The sequence below is a fragment of the Triturus cristatus genome, chromosome 7 (assembly GCF_964204655.1).
Source record: "Triturus cristatus chromosome 7, aTriCri1.1, whole genome shotgun sequence".
Lineage (NCBI taxonomy): Eukaryota > Metazoa > Chordata > Amphibia > Caudata > Salamandridae > Triturus > Triturus cristatus.
Genome location: NC_140590.1, coordinates 412372515 through 412389398, shown reverse-complemented (window position 1 = coordinate 412389398; position 16884 = coordinate 412372515).

Below are 16884 nucleotides of genomic sequence, written 5' to 3'. Positions count from 1 at the left end.
CGGTAATTAACACTGATGGAAAGCAGGTGGTAATTTTCAACAGTGCATTTAAGCAATCCCAAAATGCAACAGCATGGACAACATGGCCGCTCTGTATGTCATTGCAAGGCGGCTACGTCTACAGGCTGCAGGACTGAGGATATGGAGACGGGAGGAACGCATCTACAGACAGCGCATCACACTCTTCCAACTGACTGACGCAGAGATACATAAAAGGTACAGGCTACACCCCCAAACCATCTTGGACCTGATAAGGGACCTGCACCCACTCCTGGACCAGCCAACAAGAAGGGCCCATGCCATACCACCACATGTGCAGGTGCTCTGCAGCCTACACCTACTTGCATCTGGCAGTTACCAGGGGGTGATAGCTGCGGTGGGCGGTGTTTCCCAGAGTTGCATGTCCCGTTTCTTCAGGAAGTTCCTGGATGCCATGATGCAGAGAATGCACCACTACATCAGCTTTCCAAACACACAGGCTGAACTGCAGAAAACTAAAACTGACTTTTATCAAATGGCACAGTTCCCCCATGTCATTGGCTGTATAGATGGCACACACATCCCAATCTGCCCACCAGCTGCCACTGAGCACATCTACAGAAACAGAAAGTCCACCCACTCCATCAATGTGCAAGTAATCTGCGATGCTGGGAACATCATCACTGATATCGTTGCCAAATTCCCTGGGAGCACCCATGACTCCTACATCTTCCAGAACAGTGGGATCTACACACGACTGCTTGCGGGAGAATTCGGAGAAGGATACCTGCTAGGTAAGTAACAGTGACGCTACATAGTACTCAGTGCAAATCATAGTGTATTGAGGCATGTGACTGATGTCTCCCTTTTACTTACCTAGGGGACAGTGCATATGCCGTGCGGTCATTCATCCTCACTCCCTATCTACACCCATCAACCCAGAGAGAGAGACGATATAATGTGGCACACAAATCTACTCGCAATGTGGTGGAGCGCACGTTTGGACTACTGAAGAGCAGGTTTCGCTGCCTCCATAAGAGTGGAGGTGCACGCCAGTACACACCCATCCTCTGCTGCAAGATTATTGCCACTTGTGCAATGCTGCACAACCTTGCCACAAAGAGAGGCACAGAGGTCGAAATGACATATATTGAGGACAATGATGATGAGCCTGCGCATGCAGAGGCCAACGCAGCAGGAGTACAAGCAGCAGCAGATGGAAGAGTGAGACGGGCAGAGATCACATCCAACTATTTCTGAATGAGTAAGGGGACACAGCCTGTAGTTGGATGCCATGACGTAGTTTAATCAGGCAGCACTACGCCACAACACAAAGGAAACTGTATTGCAACAACAATGGAAAATTAAATTTTGTGAGTTAAGGGTTACTTCACCCAAATGTGTCATTGTTTCGCATGGGGCATTAATGTTTGCGCCCACGCGCAGCAGTGCGGGATGGAATTGAGGGGGCGTCCTCACTGGCTGGGGTACCAGTGGCACCACGTTGACGCCTGTTGCTCCGACGAGTGTCTGGGACGGGGGGGGGTTATGCTGCTCCTGCTGGTCGTGTCTTCTGTGTCGCCAGCATCCAAAGCGCCAGCTGCTGCAGACTGGCTGGTGAGCAGCACTTCTAGTGCACTTGTGACCCTAACCATCCCCCTGGACACATCTGTGCTGCACTGTGCAAGGCCCTCCTGCATCGCAACAGAGCGCCTGCAGATCAGCGATGTGGCAGTCGCCAGCCGGTTCACTGCCCTCGAGGTCTGATCCTTCCTCTGATGTCCCCTGCGCCGTGTGGCCCTGTCCTCATCGAACTTTGAGCACAGCTCCATGATGGATTGGGACATGTCCCGCATGCCCGCTGCCATATCAGCAATGCCCCCTGCCATGGTGGTGATGCCCTTTTCAATGTTTCCAAAGGTGTTGTGTAGGCCACGCATCTGTCGCTGTACGGACACCATTGCCCTTGCCTGTACGCGTTGTATTTTCACCATGGTGCCCTCAAGACCTGAGAACACTCCATGGCCCTGCCCAAGAGGAGGTGGACTCTGCGGCCGAGCCCTGCGGCGCCGTCTGCCAACTGTGTGTTCTCCCTCAGACTCGGACGGCACACTGGCATGGGTTACATCCTGGGGTACAGTGGACGTTTCCGGGCCCCTCGACTCATCGGATGATGAGTCGGTCACATCCAACCTAGCTGCAGGACGCCTCCTCAACCTGTGCTGTGCAGGAGGTGAAGATGGTGGTGAAACCTGCAGGACTGGGGATGCTGGCTGGAGCGGCGATGCTGGCTGGGGTGGTGTAAGTGCCTGTGGTGCCGTTCCCTGGCCGGAACTGGTGGTGGCCTTCTCTGTGCTGGGTGTGTGGTGTGCTCTCTCTCCCTTCTCATGGCCAGTTCTGTGCGCAGTAGTGCCTGTGGACAGAAAAGCAACAGCAGCTAAGTGTACCTGAAGCTTTGTCTTGCTGACATAACAATACAATTTCTAGACAGTATCTCAATGTCCTCGTATCATGTTTGGCCTTTCAGGGACTACATCTCCCATGATGCATTGCAGGCATGCACTAATACCTGTACTGGAGTGGGATTCTCATGGCACATTTTGGGAGTTGGGATAGGGGTAGGGGGGGGCACATTGCTGTGCAAGCGTCTTACCTTGTTTGGAGGTGCCTCTGGCGGAGCTGTCAGCGTCCCCAATCCCCACGATGCTTTCTGGCTCAATCGTTGTCTCTACTAGCTCCTTCAGTTCTGTCAGGGCTGGTGCTCTGTTGCGTCCACCTCCTGTCTGGCTGGCCTCTTTTTTTAAATCTGCCACCTTCCTCTTGGTGATAATGCGGATGTCATACCACCGCTTCTTCAGGACATCGATGTCCCGGGGGGTCACTCCTATGGCATTCACCTGTGCCTGGATTCCAAGCCAGATCTTTCTTTTTTCTGACTCAGGCACTTGCTGTGACAGTTTCCCAAATAGTTTCTGGTGCTGCTTCACGACCTCCTCCACCAGAACTTGCAGCTCCTTTGGGCTGAATTTGAGCTTTCGCTTCCTCTCCCCTCCTTCCCTCTCTGTGTCCTGGCTGGCCATTCTTGCAGTCTCCAGGTCTGAATCTGGCAGTTGCTCTCTTCCTCTCCTCAGCACTCCCAGCCTCTCCAGAGTCTGCTAATTGTGTGCACCTGCCTGGGTGTGGCCACTCCCTGGTTGGGTGGGGTTGAGGTTGCACAGGATTGGCTGCTTGAAGTCATGTGTTGTTGAACTGCCGATTCGGTATTTACCGATTCGGTATTTACCGATTCGGAAAATACCGCTTCGGTATTTACCGAATCGGAAAATACCGCTTCGGTATTTACCGATTCGGTAAATTCCGATTCATGTTTACCGAATTTTACCGATTCGGTAAAGTTTACCGATTGTTGACCTACATATAACTTACCGATTCTTAAATACCAATTCGGTAAAATTCGGTATTTATGAATCGGTAAAAATAATTTACCTACATATGGCCCTGAATGTTTTAAAGATCCAGTACATGTATCCAACAGTTGGCGAATACCAGAATCAGAATTAATCTTACTTCTATCAGTTCTCAATTCTTGAAATAAAGTGTAGAGTGCAGAACATAAAGGTTTTTGCTGACTTTCCATAATTTCACCACAAACATCTTCAAGAAAAATATAACATTTAGAATGACATTACCATAGCAGTTGATACCAGAAGCATTTTCTAATTGGTATCCAACAACATCATCACTTGTTTGTATTTTCTGCTTCTTTACATCTTTTCTTTTCTGTTGATTTTCTTTCTGCTTTTCAACCATAGTTAACTCTTCAACATATTTGAATTTTGAACACACAACACGTTTCTCATAAATAGGATATTCACCTAAATGGGGAGCATAAAACCTTTTCAAACGATTATATTCTCTTACACAATTAACATCAGCACTAATCTTGTTCTCATCAAAACCAATTAAATACAAACCAGACAATGTTCTAACTCGAGATAATGCAACATATACCATTCCCTCTTTAAACACAGTTTTTCCATATTAACCAAAGCATTATCTACACTTAAACCTTGTGATTTGTGAATAGTTATTGCATATGCTAAACAGAAGGGAAACTGTTTTATATGAACATACAAGTCTTTTACAAACAAAAAACGTGCGGCAGAACATGCAATCTGTCTTACCTCTGCAATCTGATCAAATTTAACTTTAAAAAATTAAATTCCATTTCTATTTTGATATTTCACAAAATCAACAACTTTCCCCATTGCTCCATTCACTAAACCTTCTTCTACATTCAGATTACGCTTCAAAATTACCCGACAGTTTAAACATACATCTAAAAATGTTTCTAAGCCAGCAGTTTTTGATACAGACTTTTCCAAAGAATCCACTTTAGTCTGTAGTTTTTCTGAAAGAACAATTGTTATTCCTTGATGCTCTATTTTATCAATAGCTTCAATGCGAACTATTTCTTGATTTTCCAATTTCATAAGTTCTCTATTAAATGTATAACACTCTTCCACTGTAGGCATTAAGCAAACTATAGACTTTTTTCCTTTCATTTTCTTGTACATTACTTCTGCTGGTGTATTTTCATTTGTAAACAAGTTCTTTAGTAGACGACTTTTAAAAGCTTGCTTACCATGTTTGCTTAGAACACCAATTCTTACATCTTGTAGAATATTTCAAAAATCTTCATCTCTTGCTTGTCGCATATTCTGAATGAGTTCTTTATATTCAAAATGTAACCAGAGATTCACATTTCCAATACTTCCCAAAGATTTCTTAGTGTCTTCATGTAGAAGACTTTTAAACACTGGTTCTCCTTTTACAGGGGTTAGTTGTAGCAGAACTCCAAATACAATTAAATGTTTTCCCCCAAAGAGAACGTCGTAATCTGTTTTTAATATATGTTGCATTCTTAAGTGTACAAAAGCAAGCATTAAGTTTGAGACCATGCTAACCTCATCAATAATTAAAAGTTTCATTCTCTTCAGCACTCTTGACACTTCATAAGAAGCATCTCCAGACAACTTCTGATATTCTAATTTATCATCATGCTCCACTGGTAACATCAATAATCTATATAAAGTAACTCCTTTAACATTGTGTGCAGCTAATCCAGTTGGAGCTGTTACCACACAACATAAATGTGAACCAGTAGTTTTTTAAAGATAGGAACTGGTCAAAACTTAAACTTTTACCTGTCCCAGCTTGACCACTGATGTACATCAGAAGAGGTTTAAAAGATGAACACAAAACATTCTTTTAATTCATGCAATAAATCATGTTCTATCCGTTCTCTCACTTGCACATATATTTCTTTCTGTTCAACATTTACTTGTTCTTCTAACTTTTCCAATGTTATATTCTCCTTGTGTGCTTGTTGCATTGCAATTTCGACTTCATGCATAGCAATCGCTGCTTCATTTAACAGCATTGGTTGTCCAAGAGGATCTTGACTACATGGACCACTACTTTGACTATCTTGAGAACTTTCATGAGCTATTTCAGCTATAATAGTCTTTTCCTGTTCAACTTCATCATTCAACATTTTTAAATATGTCATCAAATGCTATCTTTACAAGCATTAAAAGAATCTTCGTAGTAGTCAAACTCTCCAAGTAATTCACTTTCGCTACACCATGGTTTAAACAGCTGCAGAAGTGCTAAATAGTAAAATTCTCGCTTACCTGGAGTTTCACAACTAAGGGGCATATTATCAAGGGCGGCTTTAAAAATTATCACCAGTTTAGCGGCAGAAAACTGCTGCTAAAGCAGCCATAATGGGCTTGATAATATGCCCTTGAGAATTCCAATAGAAGTCCATGTTCTGGTATGAACATGGGCTTCTATTGGAATTCTCCAGGGCACATTATCAAGCCCATCATCGCCACTTTAGGGGCAGTCTTCTGCTGCTAAACAGACGAGAATGTTAATGCCGTCCTTGATAATATGCCCCTAGGTTTGTTGTGGTTTATAAAATTACCCTTTGCATGTTTTACTAAACAACCATGATATCTAACTACTGCAAACTATCCTTCTTTTAAATTCTCTTTAACAATTTTTTTTAAAGCTGTAATGTTGAAGTACTTCATACAGACATAGCTGTTCCAGATGTTGACTCCTTTTCGGATAGTATGGGGCAGATTTATAATAACTGGTGCATCCCTGCATATCAGCAGGGATGCGCCAGTTATTGTGTGCCACAGCTCCGCCACCATGGATGCGCCGCATTTACAATGCGGCGCACCACGGGGCAAAAACGGCACAGATGCGTGACGCATCTGTGCCGTAAAAGTGGCGCATTGCTGGAGTTGCGTCGCAAGCACGACGCAGCTCCAGCAATGCTTTGGGGGGACCTATCTTCACAATGCTGCGTCAATCCTTACGCCTGCTTCAAGCAGGCGCAGGATTTTGACGCAGCATGGGCTCAAAAGTGACTGAGTGAAATCTTGTACAGGTACGCCTACTGTTGGCGCAGGGCTTTACAACGTGACGCATCTCCCAGATGCGTCACGTTGTAAATACCCCGCATCATGGCGCAGGATTTGCACCGCCGCTGCGTCACAAAAGTGACACAACGGCGGCGTAAATGAGGCGCAAGGGCCTCATAAATCTGCCCCTGAGTGTCTAACATATTAGTTTTAAGAATGTCTGTACTATCTGGCTCATTTGCTGCTAATTGTTCAATTTCTCCCAATGATTTCAACACTCTATTTAGTTTGCAGGCAAGACCTAAACTTACCCAAATGATTCCTCGTGACTTTGAATATCAACTTGAAGAACACAAGCGGTCTGAACATCTATACGATCCAATTTCTCGGTGGGAAAGCATTTTCAAACTAAAGCTGTACAATTTTTTGCTAAGTCTATTCTCTGTTATCTACGATGTAACATAACGTGCAACAGCAATTGAGTTATCCGCAACAAACTGGATGTCCATGTTCGCATTCCACATTTTTTAAATGACTGGATTGTAGTCATTGATATACTTTGACACTTCTGTTCTTTTTAAGTTGTAGGTATTTTTTGGAGATTTCCGAGTTATTGCGTGCCTCGCAGAAGAAAAAAAAGAATTTACTCTTCCTTTACAAATGACTGGACGGGGAAAATCAAACCGACATTTGGCGTACAATTTTCTTTTAGACTTGTATATTCTTTTGCAGTACTTTCCACAACGGTGACTTTGGAAACGTAAAACTTGCTGTCTCAAGCTTCTATCTCCTCATTCTTTTGGAATCTCACATGTCACATACTGTTCGATAAAAGACAATACTGTTTCATCAGAATCAGTTCCAAATTTAGGTGCATCCGTGACCCATAGTAGCATATGTATATAAGGTGCACCTCTTGCTTGGTACTCCTTTCTCCAAAAGAAATCGGTGACATCTCCAAGAGGTGGATTCTTTTTATTACAGATAAAAGACATCATACCTTGAAACTTATGATTAAAATATCTGCACACATTTACAGGATCCAATGAACACAGTTCACCAGGAGTTTTTATTTCAATATTTTTTATATTAGAATTCGCTTCCCATGCATACTCTGCACAGCTAAGTGTGAGAAACCATATTGGTGTATCTAAGTTCCATAACATACACTTGAGTTCTCCATGACGACGATACCAATACTCATTTGTTACACGTTGACAAGCCATCAACTTGATTAACTGTGCTTCTAAATTTTCTTGAACTTTCTCCACAATTTTTTTCGCAGAAAGAAGTGATTCAAGAACTCCAGTTTTAAGCATATGATTCACTGCATACGAGAGAGAAGACAGATCACTTTCAAGCAAAAGGTGAAATATGTATGGAATGCACTGTCGAAATCTAGTATCTTTAGAATATAATCTTGTTGACCGATATTCTGAAGCTGGAATCCGTACAGGCCGGTCATCATATCGTCCACCTTCTCCAGTAGGAAACAACTGTGGAAAACAACGAGCTTCCAAGCTTTTCTCCCATACACTCATTGGAGTTCCCTGTGTTTTTTTCATTTAAAATAACTCAATGCTACTTCTTATCACTTCTTTTCAATGCAAAGGGCATATTGTATAATATTCATAAATCTCTTCAGTCCTTAACTTGTCCACTTTCTCTATTTGACCACTTGAAATTTCAAAATCGTCTTCTAAATGTATTACCTGTTTATTATTACATTTACATTTTTGTAATAAATATTGTTCTCTATAAGATATAAGGTAGCCTTTTCAACTTTATTAAAATCCACAAATTCTTGCCATATTTTCCGACTCTTTGTAGGTACACCACTTACTAAAATAACTACTGCCTCATCTTCCTCTTTCTCTCCAGCAATAGTTTCAATGTTTTTCTTAAAATCCAAAGGTAAGTACTCCACTCTTCCTTTCAGCCCTCTTTGCAAGTCTCTTGGTGGCAGTTTACCTGTTTTAGGCTTCATCCGAATTATAGTTTGAAAAAGATTAAATTAGAACTGACTCATATGTATTCAATTTGGCCAGCTCCTGTGGAATAGCTACTAACTCCAACTTATTCTGCGCTGCTCTAGCTCTCTTCTAATTTGTTTCTCCTTTTCACTTTTCAAATACAAATCAACACTCCTACTTTGACTTTTATAATGAGTATGTCGACAACAAACACAAGCATAGTTTGGTATTTCAGAGCAAACTTCATTAAACTTTCCAATTTCTTCTTCAAACTGATCTGTGCTAATCACTATCCCATCTCCTCCAACATCTGTAATTGTCAAACTTTCACTTTGTATGAACTGGTCTTCTGAACCAAAATATCGCATTTCAATATCATCGCACTTTTTTTGAACATCTGATAAAGAACCATATAAAAGACTTCCATTCAGTTCACTCAAACTTAATTTAGGACTTTTTACATAGTACAGTTTCTTTACAAAGTTCAGCATTTCTGAATGGTGGACTGCTAACATCCTCAAATGATGAAAAACACTTTTACAAACTTTTCTTGAAAGACAAGCCAGAGAAGGCCCATACTTCTCAGTATATTTTCTTACATTGCATGGAACTAGTCCTTGTAACAACTTAATCTTCTGTTTTATATTTTTCTGACTATATTCTTGTAGCAAATTTCACATTTTATCAATGGGTTCCTGTTGAATACTACAAATGCTACTACAACTCCACTTATACACAGGAGCTCATGGACGTTTCCCATGCACTTCTTCAGCTATTAACTCTTCTCCACTTTTACCAACCATTTCCTCCTTTGGAAGAGGAACACCATCCTGAACTTCGTAGCAACGACCTCCAGTATCAACTGCAAATGATAAACTATTTTCCTGGAAGTAACTTTCCTCATTAAAAAAAGGCTCAGTACTAGAAGTATGTCTCCAATATCCACTAAAGATTTTACAAAAGTTGGTTCTGTTCACAAGTCTTTTTTTTCTACTTTTGTCTTTCAATACTTTGACTATTTTATCCAATACTTTCAATCTCTTTAAAATCAAAATTAACAACTTCTGTTTCATATTGAAAGCAGTATCCGCTATACTTTCAATACGCTGCTTCTCTTTGAATACATTCTGAATCATTCTAGATTGAAAAAGTCTCTGACGAATTTCTTGAAGTTGTTTTTGTCTCCGAGTACCAGATACTATTTCTTTATCATCTTTCCTTTTCCTCGTATTTGAAATTGAACTCTGCTTCACCTTACTTGAAAAATTCTTCTTTTTGCTTTGTGTGATGTTTTTTCTCATTAAATGTTCATAATATTTTTTTCAAAAATTGTCTTTTGCTTTTACTCGAACAAACAGTTTCTCTACTACTCGCATTTTTTCTACTTCAAGATCTTTCCTCTTCGTCAAATATATATTTTTCTTCTCTTTTCTTTTTTTTCACTTCTTCTAGGCATTTCCAAATTTCAATCCAAACTAAATAAGTTTCTGAAAAAAAAATAGATTCAATTATTTTTCACATTTCTTCACTATGTTAAAATAATAACATACAATTGCAAAACTTCCACTAACAACTTCCAGACCCAGTGCTGCAATGTGATGGAGCACGACAAATGAGCACTAGGATGACAAGTAGTGCCATAGAACATACAGCAAGTATTTATTTAATTAATTATTTACATACTCCTTTACAATTTATATATAACTGCACTACCTCATACTTTTCACCTCTCTGCCACACCCCACCACCCCACACCACTTTCTCTGCAACCCACCGCACACAACTTCATAAATAGTATTTTTTTAAATGTTAATCTATGTACTTAGAATGATATTGTCAACCAATCAGCACACATAAACATTTCCATTATTACCTAACAATTTTAGCAACAACTTCACAAACATAATACTGCACCCAGGGCTTTAATGGGAGCGGGTATCTGTGGGGATGTGACCACCAGCCCTTTATTTTTGGGAGCCTCGAAACGGGTCTTTATAGGGCTCTATTTTCCGACCTCACAAACGTAATCCGTTTTATTTTTCTTTATTACACTGCAGTGACACTGTGAGACCATGCTCATTACTCACTACTTAGAAGTGCAGACATCATGCCAAGTGACTTGCATTGTAGGAGAAGGGAAATCCTTTAAATAGAGCCATTTTCTCTCAGTATTTCCCTTCTCTTTTTGCAACGCACCAGCGACATCATCGTGGGGTGATTAGCAGACAGACCACCAGGCGTGCAATGCCCATTGCCCCAGACTCTCTGACACAGCTTCCTGGGCGCACACACAGAGCCGCAACCGATTACTTTTGTAAAGGAGACTCTGTTCTTTTTCACCCCTTTTTACAACCCCTACATGCCCACTCTGCCTATTGCTGAAAGAATTAGGCTCCCCTAAAATTTCCCTCTGGTTGTGCCTCTGCAAACGACCACAACAAGGCAAACCTGCTCTCACCTTACACACAGTCTTGTTTTAGTGCTATGAAAACACACACTTTGCCTGCCTCACTAAGCTCTCACACCCCCTCTTTAATATGAACATGAAAGCTTTCCAATTACTTTTATATTCCTATACTGTGCTTCACATGGAAATATAGAACTCAAGGATCTCACCACCCCAAATTAGCTCTCTGGTATACCTTATCAAATATAAGAAGTACAGGTATTCAGTATCTTTCAGTCACGGCCACTTTAAAACAGTGTACCTATAAACAACTCGACAAAACGTTATGTTTCTAAATTAACGTATTACACTTAAAAGCTCCATTACATTTCTTTCGCTAGATGTACCTTTGTTTAAAACACCACCAGAGAAGGGTGTTGAAGTATGCTCCACAAAGAGTAACTCAAAGCTTTATTATTCTTTATTAAAAAATCTGCCTGTCAATGCTTTTCGCAAGCCTTTTCAACGCCTTAAGAGGGTAGCTGGATGAGTATAATACATCGTATTTAAGATCGAGGGCGGACGATGCACGGAAATAAGAACGTATAGTTGAATAAAGGGCGAGTGGATGCATGGCCAGATGCATTAATGGATCGATACATAGATCAATGTATCAATGTATGGATGGATGGAAGGATGAATGAATGCAAAGACCAGTACTTACGATAGACGGGTGGGCTGATAAATGCTTAGGATTGATTCTGGGACAGATATATCTATGCATATATAGGCGTATCGCTGCATGAATGGCACAGTGCTTACTATAGGCGAGTGCGCTCATAGATGCTTAAGATAAGCGGACAAACAGATTTATGTATATATATAAGGAGGAATATATCCATCAATTAAAAGATGGTTGAATGGCGCAGTGCTTAGGATACATGGATACAGCGCTTTAGTTGGGCCAGGTCTGAGGACCGGCACTTATTTTCAGGCAGCCTCCAAACGACTCTCTTCGAGGCTCTATTTTCGGCCCTCTCAAAGATAGTCAATTTTTTTTATTTTTTATTACACTGCAGTGACAGCATGCACATCATTGTACGCATGCTTATTTTGCTCACTACTGAGAACTGGAGACATCACGCTAGGTTACCCAAGTTGTAGAAGAAAGGGAAATCCTTTAAACACTGTTTTTTTCTGAACCTACAATAATTAGAGAGGATTTTCTAAAGCACACAATGATACTTATCTTGATTTAGACCACGCCCCAACTTGCATAGCCCACACCCCTTTAAGAGCTTTGCCCCCCTTTTAGAGCACCCCCACTTTTTTTTCTCCCACTTAGAACCCTAACTACATCATAGTAACAAACAAACAGTGTAACTTTCCATTAAAATCTACAATGGCACTAAGTGTCATAATTTTCCATCAACGCTATCAGCCTTCTACCACAGTACAAGAGTGTCTATCAGCACGAAGATGTCTTATCCACAGAAATGTTGTGTAATTTCTTTACCTGTCTGCTGAAACACTCATCACCAAAACGTATTAAAACATGGGACTTTGCCAGAAAAACATATACCATACCATAAAGCGATTCATAAATGGGCACACTGCCACTGCACCACCCATTCTTCCTTAACTTTACAAAATTAAAGAAAGAGCCACCACAAACCTAGTAAACACACTATACCAATACAAGAACTTAATTTCAACAACCATCTACCGGAAAGCTCATGAGCAAAGCATAATAAAACATACAAATTTGCGAGTAAAACATATACCATGCCATAGGGCACTTTATAAGTTCTCCCAGTGGTTCTACATCACCTTCAGTAGCTCGACATCTGCACATTACTAAATTCTGTGTTTTAACAAGAAACATACCCACCTCCCCCACACCCACCCCCGCCCTTCCTTAACTGTACGAAATCAAACAGAAGCCCCCACCATTCCTAGTAGCGCCACTATACTCATACACAGGCTTAATTTTAACAGGTGTGTGCCGGAACACTTATCAACAAAAAGTATTCAAACATGCAAATTCGTGGGAAAAACATAAACAATACCATAGCACGGTTAATAAATAGGCCCACTCAAACTACATTACCTTTACTAACTACACATGCCCACGTTACAAATGTCCATTTTTTAATCAGCAACATACGCACATCCCCCACCCCCACCAACACCCATGCTTAACCTTACGAAATCAAACAACGAGCCCCTGCACTCCCGTTACCGCCACTATAGCCATAGATAGTCTTAATGTCAACAGATGTCTGTTGGAACGCTCATCAGCAAAACCTATTTAAACCTGCAATTTTGCAACTCAAACATACACCATACCATAAGAGGGTTAATAAATAGTCACAGTACAACTACACCACCTCAACACCCGCCCTTGCTTAACTTTACACAATAAAAGAAAGAGCCCCAGCAAACGTAGAAGTGCCTCTATAGCCAAACAGGCTTAATTTCAACAGATGTCTCCCGAAACGCTCATCAGAAAAACTTATTAAAACATGCAAAACTGCCACTAAAACATATCCCATGCCATAGGGCACTTTAGAAGTGCTCCCAGTGGTAGTAGATCACCTTTAGTAGCTCGACATCTGCACGTTACTATATTCTGTGTTTCATTCAGCACCATAACCACCTCGCCCACACCCACCCTTGCTTAACCGTACGAAATCAAACAGAAACCCCCACCATTCCCAGTTGCGCCACTATACCCATATACGACGTTAATTTGAACAGGTGTCTGCCGGAACACTTATCAGCAAAAAGTATTCAAACATGCAAATTGGCGGGTAAAACATAAACCATCCCATAGCACGGTTTATAAATTTGCCCAGTTGAACTACACCACCTTTACTAGCTAGACATCTATATGTTACGAAAGTTGTTTAAACAGTCTGTAGAGTGTATAGCCGGGCATGGGGAGAGTAAACAAAGTTCTAATTCCCAAACTTTTGATATACAGTCCCTTTACTGTATCTATATTAAAGATATTAAATGGAATGAATAACTTGACGAGTGTCTCAAAAGGGATAGTGAAGCTCACAGCAGTAAAACATGAACCACTTCAACACCTACATATATCTGCCACAGCGACACAGCCTGACAAATAGTATCACTTAAAATCACATGTAATTCTCTAATGTCAAAAAACTCATACAGAAAATATACCGCACATTTAAATTTTTTTATCTCTCACACATTTTTAAAACATCTCTTCTAATGAAGCACTCCCCAACTACTTCGATTCCATAAGAACAGACAATAATTAATACATTTACTACCATATATTTTAGTCAATCTACCTTTTTATTATTCACTAGTCAGAAGCTACAAAAACTATTCACTATACCCAAATGCAAACCAGAAACCATATTCATATTTATCTCAACTTAGGATCACATGATTCAAACTATGCGTACGTATAAAAGGAATGTATCACTTGTTCTATCTCCATCTCCTCTCCATGTAATCTCCAAACCCTGTACACGGCCCCACTGTTCACTCAAACCTACCTCTCAGTGTCAAAAATAGGAACACAACCTGCCCACATAACACTTTTGCATTTTGTTTTATTGCTTTTAACTTAATAACACATACGTCTCCTACAACCACCCCCACCCCACTATTTCCACAAAAAATATCAGTTGCAAACTTGCGACATTTTCTTTATCTCCCCAAATACATTACAAACTCAAATTAACGCTGTACCTCATTTTCACAACAATACAGTCCTATAAAGATGACAAACTATACTTCTCTGTGAAAAATTCCTAAACATATATAAAATACTTATAAACAACAGCTCAAATTTTATGCATATTTCATAACCAATATCAAACACCACACTTCACTAACACTATATTACTTTGAAATAAAAAATACTTTCAAAATTAAAAACATCACCTCAAATACTTAATCAAGACTATAAAACACATAACACACCTTGTTCATTTCTAACTCAGTTGTTATCCAGATTTCAAGTGACACATGAATACAATTCTCTCCTTCTCACATAGTACATGTAAAGCTCCGACTTCATCAAGAACGAAACCAGGAATGGCACAATTTCTCTGTCACTCCACACATTAATACATGTAAAGAACAAATCAGAATACTTCATTCCTTCAACGATATTCCAAAACTTGCCTCCATTGGTTAATTTTGAATTTTCCATCTGAAAAGCTACTTATTATTACGCGCCACATACTGGTCACAAGTTCAACCTATTTTATCACCACACTTTCTGGAACCTTCTACGACACCTGCACGTTAAAAGGTCATCATTTTTTTTTTACGTAAAAATATACTTTTGCAACATTTTATCGAACATTCAACAGCACGTGCATGTTAAAATTTCACAATAGGGGTCAGTAGTTCATCAGCTTTATTCCCAACTCCAGCAGCACCTCACCTTACGACCCCAGCGCCATCAAACCCGTAGGAGTCAGTGCTTTCCACTTTCCAAATACCAAATTCATTTCATATGCACAAATTTACCTTCGCACTCCCTATATAACACCCCCTAAGCACCATACACAAGTTACAATGTTCGAAACAAAAGTACCTCCAAGTAGCTATAGCTACATGCTGACACTACTTGCACAGATGTGGCATAGCGGCCAGAGCACATGACTTCACAGCACATGACACACAGTTTGGGCCCCGAGTCCGGCAGCAGCTCAGCTTAGGAGCATGAGACTCTACACACTACCTCACATATTTTCCGTACACCAGAACTTTCAGACCAGTACGGGTCAGTAGTTCGTCCTAGTAGTTATAAACACATGCTGACACTATTTCCAAAACTGTACTGCAGCGGCCACGGCACATGACTTCACAGCATAAGACACAATTTAAACTCACGCTCTAATCCCCGAGTCCCGCACCACCTCACCTTAGCAGCATCACACTCTAGGCAATACCTCACTTAATTTTTGTAGCCTAGCACTTTCACACCGGTAGGTGGGATTAGTTCACTTTGCACCCCCTCTATAGCACACACTAAACACCCCATAAAGGTTAAAGTGCTCCTACCCTCCTATTTCCCACTTTTTTCACCCTTTCTTCCTCTTACTCGCTTCAACGGAATAACAAAATGGCAGCCAACACTTCCTCCTTCCATGAGACTCTAGAGAATACCTCACATATTTTCCGTACCCAGGACATTCACACCACTACGGGTCAGCAGTTCATCCTAGTAGGTATAAACACATGCTGATACTACTTCCACAACGGTACTGCAGCAGCCAGGGCACATGACTTCACAGCATAAGACAAACAGTGTGGGCTCATGCTTTAATCCTCGAGTCACGCACAAGCTCACCTTAGAAACATCACACACTAGCCAATACCTCACTTAATTTGTGTAGCCTAGAACTTTCACACCAGTAGGTATGATTAGTTCACTTTGCACCCCCTCTATAGCACACCCTAAACACCCCACAAAGGTTACAGTGCTCCTACCCACCTCTTTCCCACATTTCTCACGCTTTTTCCCCCTTATTCACTTCAACAGAATCAAAAAATGGCAGCCAGCACTTCCTAGTTGCAAACGCTCGCAGCGCTCACAGCCAATCAGCAGCAATCCTGTGCTCATAACGCCTCAGCCAATCAGATGGCAGAATTCCCAAATATCTATATCTGTAAATTTCGATATTTCTCAAAAACTACTGAACGGATTTACACCAAATAAACAAAAGCGTGCTTTCTAGACCAAGACCCTTCTCTCTGCCAAATTTGGGGTAATTCCGTTCACCCGTTCGACCTGTAGCCTTGTCTAAATATATAGAATGTTGCGGATTTCCTATGTTGCCATTTTCCTACAGTAACTAGGCGGTATAGGTAGTTATAGTCAGGACCTAATTACTATAGGAAAATGGCAACATTCTATTCATAATAACTTTGGCGTCCATTGATGAATCTTCATGAAATTTTCACAACTAATTCTTTGTTGAGATCAGCTCCTATGTTGAAAGTTTAGGGGTGATTCGTCAAGTGGGGACCGAGAAAAAAGGGGTCCCAAAACGTGTTTTTTCAATGTTAATTTCCATAGTAAACTTTAGACAAGGCTGCAGTTCGATAT